The 10,498-nt window shown below is 41.2% G+C and overlaps 1 pseudogene; it reads right to left on the bottom strand.

The window, feature by feature from the left end:
- Positions 1 to 2,566: 2,566 nt before the first annotated feature.
- Positions 2,567 to 9,591, bottom strand: LOC146663173 (histone H1-like; annotated as a pseudogene).
- Positions 9,592 to 10,498: the final 907 nt, after the last annotated feature.

Below are 10,498 nucleotides of genomic sequence, written 5' to 3' on the forward strand. Positions count from 1 at the left end.
TTGATAATTCAACAGCGTATTGCACAACCTTTAACGGTGTGTATCATCAGCAGCTGTCTGAAAATAATCACACTGACACAAAGTTAGTGACATTGCTGTTCTTTCCGTATCTCATTTCCGGCTGTCAGAATTGATTCCTCCAGAAAACCCAATTTCACCATAACATACTTTGACTGCCAATTACCTGCTTCATCGCCCGCTCAGCAGACGCACTCTGGAACAGGAAATTGATAGAGAACTGAAAGAAAATGGTGGCGCTTTTATTGACCACACAAAAAACATTAGTTTCCTATTTGTAATGCCGTGACACCGTGTCCACTGCAGATGGAGAGAAATTAAGAGAGGGGATTTTGAATTTTACTTTTGCACTCTACCTCCATTCTCTCAGATCTGATTGGACTCAATCTGTAGATACACCTTGCCCATGGTGTTTTTTAAATTATGCATGACTAGAAATAACAGAGCTTTTATGACAATAAGGCAAAAAACAACAATAACATTATCCTGTACGTACCATTTGTAGCATTAGTGCTTAAATCTGAACTAGAAGAGTCTTAGTTTTATTTGGTAATTTCATTTCTTCTGATATTCCCATTGGGTAATTTTTTGAGAAACCTCCAATACAAAAGTTAATTTAGTGTTTAGACACACACACACACGAAAAAAGAAAATGACAATCGAAAGTTCATGAGCCAATGTTTCTGGCATGAAAAAACAAGAAAAAGACAAACAGACAAAGTGTTAGGAAACAGACAAAGCAGATGATATTAAAGATAAACAGAGGGATGATTAACTCGTAACTTTGGAACTGCAAAATTAGTGTTTTAAACCATCTCAGATTACTCTAATACAAAAAAGTTACAATTACTTTCACTTTAAATGCAACTAATGTGGTTCTGGTTGCAAACATAGTTTTAGATGAGTCTTATTAGGAGCGTTTTCCTTACATCAGACGGGTAAAGCTCTTCAGTCACTCTGCAGGTGCACAGGGATCATAAGCATCCTTGGTGGATAATGACAGCTATTCATCTTGGGCTGCTGTGGTGCAGCAGACAAGGTCTGATGTTGTCAGAGCTCAGAAGGTCACATCCTTCAATGAGAGACCGTCAGTAGGCGGTTAATTGGTCCCCCAACCAATTAGACAGCCTTCGCCTACTTTATGTCAAACCCAGTGATTCACCTTGACGACCAACCAGCAATCATCTAAAGATGAGTATGCATATGCAGCATAACATACGTAGCACACATTCTCCACACTTCAAGTGATGTTTGCATATGGTTTATTTCCTGAACAACTTGGCAGAGATTGACAACATTTTAAATGTTTGCTACATAAATATATGTTAAAGACAGAAACTGAATAAGAGTGGCATGTGAAGGGGCTCGATTATTTAGTCCAGCTCATCATGTAAGAATGCCCAAACTTGCAGCCTTGATATAGTTTGCATGGAGTTTGTCACAAATTAATTATCTTCAGTACAATGTAAACTTCTCCAGGGAACCCTTGTCCTTGACGTCCTATATCAGACAACAGCCGAGGACTGTAAGAAGGTGATATTTCTAAAACACCGTAACATGGCTCTAGACTAGCAGCAGCAGGGATAAAAATTCCAATAGATGTGAAAGTGCAAAAACTTTCATTCCTCTGCTTGAGGTTAACTTCAAAAATAAGATAATTCCAATGTTAAAATTCCCAAATAAACAAGACTGAATGTGTTGTTACAAAAATAAGAAAGAAACTATTTCCAGTTAATCGTATCAGCTTTTATCCAAAATATGGGATGACTAGTGTTAGGGAAAATATTCTAAAACACTTCTTCAGTAAAGACTCAGAGAAGAGAAACACACAGAACTTCTTGCTAGCAAGGGCAGCCTCCAGACTGAGACTCGCACTAAGAAACTGCCCCAATCTTTATTTATACTTCAGTAGGTGTGTGTGTGTGTGTGTGTGTGTGTGTGTGTGTGTGTGTGTGTGTGTGTGTGTGTGTGTGTGTGTGTGTGTGTGTGTGTCCTGCTGATCAAAGGGTCATGAGAGCACAAAAGGTACATCCTTGGTCAGGAAAGGGGGTAGTCTCCCCCACCCTAGATAACATGGTGAGGAAGTCCAGCAGTTCATCTATATGTAAAGAAGCACTTAAACTAAAACAGACATAGCTACGTTAATCCTGCCGTAAAACAATAAAACAAGGTATGAGCTCTCATGCTCCCAGACGTGGGGGTGCATTCCTGGGATGCACCCCAAGCCTGCAGCCTGTTAGAGATCACACACAATTAATTATATGCCTCTAAGTATACATGGTTGAATATTTCCTAATACAAATAACTACATGCAGTATTCTACCATATGCAAACTTATATCACTAAAAGATTATACTGACTACTAAATACAATTTTCCATTGACATTCCCTCCTGTTGTCAGTAAAACTTTAAGTGAGATACCAGTTTGTAACATCTTGTTGTACATTTTCTATCACATCGTCATTAATCACACAAAGTCTTCATGTTCCAACAGGTCGGGGTCATTAATAATAATAATAATAATAATGATAATAATTATAATTATCATCATCATCACTTGTCATGGCTATTTATGCAGCAACAGTAGAAAATATTACGCGGTTAATCATGAGTTTTATACATGGCAATATACACGTTACAAAGACACAAAATAAAAGTAAAAATATCCCAACTCCGATGAGTAGTCTTTTTAGCACCTGTAACCAGGAGCCAGTGTATAGCCAAGAAAACCAGTCACTTGTATCACTTACATAGTCCTGATTTTGGGCCTGCTGGATCTGTCTCCAAACATTCAGGGCGTCAGTCATATTTGATGAATGTGCGTCTTCTTTATGTAAATGCAGAATGTGTTGTTGAAGAGGACACAAAGTCCCCTTTCTCTGCTAGTATCATAGAGTAATTCTTCCCTGGGAGTTGGTCCAGGAACATATATAGTGTGGGGTATGTTGCCGTGCTGGGTAGATGGGAACAGACATAATAGTCTGTATTTGCCGATTCTGCTTTTGTTCTGTCGTGGATATAACGGTACCAGGCATTGTTCATCCACGGAGGAATGTGGTCTTGCGTCATGTCCCTTAGGTGAGAGTTGTCGTGTGTCTATCTTCTCTGCCTTCCTCCTGGTTCAGCTGTTTCCGGCACCAGCTGGGGTCCTGTAAAAGTGAGCGTCGTAGTCAAGGTAACCAAGAGGGTCCACCTTGGTTGCACACAGGTCCGTCACGCCTCGCACTTGGTTGCCCTAGAGTTGATCAGAGGCTGGAGGTTGAAGTGCGAGCTTACCCTACGGGGGCTCAATCAGCACTCCCCCCTCACCACTGAAACAACCAAGTGTGAGATTTCTCTATTGTGCTGTCTTGAGGGTTCCGGGGTTTCTTGGGACCTCGACCTCTTTGCAGTGGCTCTGATAAATCCAGGAGGATCTCTCCGTTATTTTGCAGGCAGTTGAAAAGGTCAGAAGCACTTGAATTGGCCTCTATCAACCCCTTTGTGAAAAGGGTGCTGGGTCCAGTTATCTTACTGGCGTTATGATCCCAGCAGTCTTCAATGTGCCCGCGTATGCACAGTATAGTGACACAGCTTTAGGTGATGTTCATAGGTAACTGCTGTCATCACCCACCATAGCTTCTGGTTCCTGTGCTTTCACAGAATCATGATGTCATCCTTAGACTCCCTCTGCGCTGTCGATGGAGCTTGGCACGCTCCCCTCATCCTTCAGGTGCCCATCTGCTGTCCACAATCTCCTCTGTTGGCCTCTGGAAAGCCCTTTTGGCACAGCTCTCATTCCAACGCAGTTTCATGGTCCTTGCTGTGGCTCCAAAGTCTGATCTCATGATGGGCCCCAACCAGCTTGACCTTTGACCTCAACCACTGCCTGGCTGTCGGCTATGCCTGGAATGGTTCACGCTTCTCACTGGGCGTCTGAAGATTTCTCAGGAGATTACTGCTGCACCTGTATTTCCTTGCTAAGAGGAAAAACTTCTATTTGGAGAGCATGTCAACAATCATCAAACCACATTCTTTAGTTCAGTGAACTTCACTTATAGGCCATCAAAGCCTCATCTGAACATGGATGCATCACTTGCATAGGTTTAATACCTGTAAATAAACTGTTAATCACACAAATCGCTGCAAAAATTATATAAAACAAAATTTAATGTTAATTCTAAAATTTAATGTTAATTCATTGTTTCATATTAATCCTGGATCCCCCATCTTGACACATGGACACTCCCATGAGTCAACTCATCAAAATCTGATTCCTGTCTTAAAGAAAAAGATTAGCTAGATCATATCCCAGGCAACATCAGGGCATCTCCTCCCCTGGAGCAGCACCACCCTGGACCTATAATCCTGCAATAAGAATGTTAGTGTGTTTTGCATAACACCTGGCTCTGCCAGGAGCCTGCATACACACCATCATGGCCTGGAAAACAAAATCTGGAAGTGAAATCAAACTTCACACCTATAAACAATTATATCATAAAAGTAATAAGCATTCAGCACTAGCAAGAAAGTGTCATGTGCAGGTTTTCTCAAATCAGTAAACTACAATTAATACCATAATTTGCCTCAGACATGGATCATCCCATGTACTCAGTCAACAGTAATGTAATCAGTGACTTCTCGTAAGCAAAGTCACTCCACTCATATATTATTTATGGGCTCAAGAGTGGCCAGCAAATGAGCCCATATTAACTATTCCATAACACCGCATCTCTTATTTGTTTGTCTCATGTCACTTGTCCGCTTCTGCTGAATCTTGTACATGCAGTCTCAAAAAACAAACATTAGCAACACACATTGATTATCCTGGTGGGCAGGCGTCGGCCATCCACATTCCAGAGGTGCCATAAAAACACCATAAAGTTAGCCAACCCTAGCTGTGGAAAGAATGTCATTCACATATAAACCCAGAAATCCTGTAGTAGGAAAACATTAACTAATCCTCTTATAAATCACATGATCAAACACATGAAAAACTGCAATGCTGTAGAAAAGAAATGCAAATGTTAGCGCTGCGCAGGCGTATACACTTTCTCACAGTAATGTCTGTGAGCAACACAAGTTAGTGAATGACACACACATAGTAAATTCACAGACAGAGAAAATGGCATTTAAAAGATTGAATCGTCATGCAACCTCGAATGTTGCTGTCATCTTTCTGCTCCTGTAACAAAAACACATAAAATCATCCACCCTTTTGTCCTGTCTAGGTGGAGGTTAACCTTGAGTCGTGGTCAAGTCCTGTCAGCTTTTACCAGTCAGTCAGTTTGTTTTTTATTTCCATTCATTCATTCATTCATTCTTTCTTTCTTTGCTGATAGTGGAACCTGTCGTCGCATTTAGTTTCCACTTCCAGCAAAATGACGTCATTTCAAAAAAAAAAAAGAACTTTAGATCGGATTACATCGCTGAATCCCTTTTAGGCCGGGACTTTCATTTAATATTGTCCCAAATAAGTAGCTTTCTCCAGAGCCCATTTTAATGTGGAGAAAACTCACTTGTAACGGCTTTCCCAACAGGTCGTATAGCACTTTCAATTCCCGACGTGCAGATCTGCTTAAAGAAAAGAAATAGACAAACAAAATCAGTGCCTGTTCAAAAGATAAAAACGAAAAATAACAGAGATTATCAAACCAAACTTTCAGTGCACTGTGAAAGTATCAAAATAAAAAGGCCTTGTTAAGTCATGACACAAACTCCTCATCAACTTCACAACAGGAGAAGAATCATCAGCTAGATTCACTCCAAACCAACCATCAGCTGCACAACTCACAACATAACCCTAATGTCTTCTTTAACTTATGAGTTTAATCACCAGGTCTGTGCTCTTCACTCATTTAGGCCACAGATCTATTTTATTCAATTTTCCTTTTTCCCTTCATCATAAAACATGTGACATGCTGTCATGCACTTCACAAAAGAAGTTTGTTCTGACATATTCAGAGTTGTGTATCTAAATACAGGATTCACTCACACATCAAAACAGGAAACTCAGTGTTTTAGAGTCTCCTCTCAACACACAACAAACATCCCATTCACTCGTGCTAGAATTCAGTCACCTATCATTAATCTAAAACCGATCAACTAATTTGCATATCAGCTATTAACCCACTAGGATGACAGGACGACAGAAATGCATGTTCAAAATGTTATCACTAAAAGAGAATTTCCCTCATACAGTAAATTACTTGCTGCATCAATCAAGCAGGAAGCTTGTCCCAATTTACTATATTAACAACTAAATTTATTGTCTGATCACTGGTTGGTCAAACCAGAATCTTTTTCCCCACAAAAGTTTAAATTGTTGTCCTGCAACCTAGAGAGTCAATTTTTTGCATTGGATAAATTCAGTATTTGATAACAAGTGTCTGCTAAATTGACACTATTTTAACACTGATGAAAGATAACAAGCTAATTTTCATTACATGGGTGTTTGTGTTATTAGGCAGGTTTAATGCATGTCTGTGGAGCTGCATATCCAGCAGAGCATGTTCTTAAAGCTGCCTTTCCTACACACTTCTCTACTATTATTTAATCATTTCTTAACTAATGTGCTGTGAGTCCACTGGTCTTTGCATCACACGGGGTGACTTGGACAAGATGATAAACAGACTCACGCTTAAGATGTTGTCTAATCTTCAGAAGCTCTCTTGTGTTTGGAAGTGTTAGTAGGGTTAATGCATGTTCTGCTTGTGTGTGTGATTTTGTATGTTTCTATTTTCGCAATGTTTCAGACCCCTTCACAATTTTCCAACTTAAGCAGTCAGTTTTCTTTTCCCAGGTTTTTTTACCCCAAATTTTAATTTCCCACATTAAATAACAAAATTTGTGTTCTCACCACTCTCACTCTATTGTCCTCTCCCACTTCAATAGTCCAATAGCAGGCAGTTTCTCCTTCAGCTTTGTCCTGTCCCTCCTCTGATGCGGTTGACTTTGTGCTAGTAGCTGAAGTGCTGCTGCTGCCTTCTTGGGCGACTTCTTAGCAGCTGCTGCCGGTTTCTTGGCTTTGGCCGCGGCGGGCTTCTTGGCTTTGCTCTCAGTAACCTTGTTCATCTTAAAGGATCCGGAGGCCCCGGTGCCCTTGGTCTGCACCAGAGTGCCCTTCGCCACCAGGCTCTTGATGGCGGTCTTGACACGGGCCTTGTTCTTGTCCACATCGTAGCCTCCGGCAGCCAGAGCCTGCTTGAGAGCGGCCACAGACAGGCCGTTGCGCTCCTTGGAAGCGGCCACGGCTTTCACAATCAGCTCGCCCACGCTGAGGCCGACCTTCTTGGGCTTGGAAGTCATCGTCTTCTTCTTCTTGGCCTGAACCTCTGCACAGGGCGCAGGGCGTGTTTATGATGGAGCCTTTCCCACCACAGCGCTGGCACGTTGAACGCATCATGAAGGGTCCATTTCTTTCATGTCGCTAGCCAGCATGCTAGCCGCATGTGGCTTGCCCGAGTCACTCAGTCCTTTCTGAGCATTTCAACATGCTGCCACCGCCATCTTGCTCGCCCCTCCGTGGAATTCATCCAATCAGACAGGAAGATGGGTTTGCTTTCTTCTGCTGCTGCTGTTTATCCACATTGCTGCTGCTTTGCTGGGACTTTTTGTGCTCAGGACTTGCTGCTGTCTCTTTATCATGTTATTGCTTCGGAGCTGCATTCCTTATCTTCAGGGAGGAGTGAGCTCGCTTGTGAGGTTGAGAAACACATGGCACTGTAAATAAGTCAGCCAGAAACTTGGCCTGCATGTTTCCAATGATGTTAAACTATGACTTTCTTCCGACCGCTGCATGTGAAAAATTGATTCAGGTCTGCTTTTCACCTGAAAGTGACAAACTAAGACATGTTCATTATTATCATCACTGCTTAATCAACACACATCTCTCTCTCTCTCTGTGTTTTTGTGAACAGTCCTTTCTTAAAAGCAGAAAATAAGATTGTAGTTGTTCTTGGCTGATCAACACAAAACCTTTTTCCTATAATTATTTTTCATCTACAATGTAAATTTTGTCTCTTTTTCACTCTTTTTTTTAATATATATATATATATATTTTAAAATAGCTGGTGACCTGCAGAATCACCGCTCTCACAATCAAAGGCAATCACTCTTACACAGCGCACAAAAACACTGTGACGTCAGACACATTCACACTCACTTTTTCATCTGCGTAAATAAATCACATGGCTGATGATATGTGCCATGGTGATCCATAAATATGATCACCAGTTTATTTAACTATTTTTCAACCCAACAAAACAAATAAACAAAAACATAATGCTGATGTTATGAACACTCTACACACAAGTCAAGATGCAGGAAAACTGCTCACGGAAACGCTGCACACTCCAGTTATCACAGTTATCACAGTTCTGTTTGTGTGAATTATCTGCTTTCATTATTAATACCAGTTTATAGGTTGTTATCCTTTTTATTATTAGTTTGAATGCATTAAAATTAAGTTGTAATTTAGCTTTTTGTTTATTTTACTTTATTCCTCTTGCATTTATATCTATTCAGTCGGGTCTGTTTCCAACCCTTTTTTAAACTACTTCAAACTACTGTGATCTCTAATTTTCGCTGGGTGAGGGATTATTATGTTCTTCCTAGTCTGAACTGCTCTCTTCACCTGAGCTGCTATCCTATTCTGAGTTACTGTCTACTTTGTTTCTTCTACCTCTTGCTCTTCCACGATGCATTCCTCTCTCTTTCTTTTGGATTAATCGTGCTCCGGCTTGCTGTTTTTCTAGACATTTCTCATCAGGTGTTAATTTTACTTGTTTATCACCCATTTTCAAAGATTTTGCTGGGCCGTCGCTGGCACGCTTGACTTCAGAGTGGTTTACTGATACGGCCTTCGACTTCACCCTAACGGTGAAGCGGTATCAGTTTTATGAGATGAAACTCAACCATTCTCCTTTGTCACCAGCACGTGAGCCTCAGCAAAGAAAACAAAAAATGGAAGTAGTTCAGCAGCGTATTGTGCTGTAAAATCAACTTACTTCCAGACACATACACACACATAAACATTTGCGCGCTAATTTGTCACGAGATAATTTCAGCTACCTCTAAAACTGGTCGAAACACAGTTCCTTTTGGCGAACTTAAACCTAATTTGTCACGAGATAATTTCAGCTACCTCTAAAACTGGTCAAAACACAGGTCTTTTGGTGAACTTAAACCCCCCTTTTTTTTTTTAATCACATTTCTTTAAACTTTTGCGGCCGTCTTATATACCGAAATAGTGTTTCTCACCCCTGACGTCCCACTGGTGATTCAGATCATTGGACTGAATCCCACCGCCGTGGACCAGATTATAACACCGGCCCAGACCCGAATTTAACGTCCTGGGGCTCTCTCCTCGTCCAAGAGGGCTATGCACAGGCTTCGGTGCTGGCTCCCCACGGCGTCAGGAATCAGTGCTGGATCTTGGAACAGAGTCACAGATAACAATTCTGATATTTTCTGCTCCGGCTCGGAGGACCAAATAATGTTAGGGAAAATATTCTAAAACACTTCTTCAGTAAAGACTCAGAGAAGAGAAACACACAGAACTTCTTGCTAGCAAGGGCAGCCTCCAGACTGAGACTCGCACTAAGAAACTGCCCCAATCTTTATTTATACTTCAGTAGGTGTGTGTGTGTGTGTGTGTGTGTGTGTGTGTGTGTGTGTGTGTGTGTGTGTGTGTGTGTGTGTGTGTGTGTGTGTGTGTGTGTGTGTGTGTGTGTGTCCTGCTGATCAAAGGGTCATGAGAGCACAAAAGGTACATCCTTGATCAGGAAAGGGGGTAGTCTCCCCCACCCTAGATAACATGGTGAGGAAGTCCAGCAGTTCATCTATATGTAAAGAAGCACTTAAACTAAAACAGACATAGCTACGTTAATCCTGCCGTAAAACAATAAAACAAGGTATGAGCTCTCATGCTCCCAGACGTGGGGGTGCATTCCTGGGATGCACCCCAAGCCTGCAGCCTGTTAGAGATCACACACAATTAATTATATGCCTCTAAGTATACATGGTTGAATATTTCCTAATACAAATAACTACATGCAGTATTCTACCATATGCAAACTTATATCACTAAAAGATTATACTGACTACTAAATACAATTTTCCATTGACAACTAGTATTTAATTTGTGACCATTAAATACCAATACAGGGCGTGTATTTTATAACTCATTCATCTGGATACTGGGGTTAGCAACATGGCTGCTTTGAGTGGCAGGTGTCTGAACAGAGGCAGCTGTAGCCGATAGCTGTCTGCTAGGCCTTCAGCTAAAGCAGACACTGGTGCTGCTAATAAGGCGACAAAGGAATAATTGGAGAATAATGTTAACTTGACAAGGGACCTTGAACCCTGCCCATGCCAACTAATTATTCTGTGATTGAAACAGAGTTGGTCTTTTTCTGACAGATGTGCAGATGCTCAATTTGGATCTTGGGACTTTGGAAGCTCCAAGCATAACCTCCTCCAAATTCGGTTGCATGTATA

This window comes from Rhamphochromis longiceps, linkage group LG8, assembly GCF_057381845.1.
Source record: "Rhamphochromis longiceps isolate RC_006_pf linkage group LG8, R_longiceps_female_GT1.1, whole genome shotgun sequence".
Taxonomy (NCBI): domain Eukaryota; kingdom Metazoa; phylum Chordata; class Actinopteri; order Cichliformes; family Cichlidae; genus Rhamphochromis; species Rhamphochromis longiceps.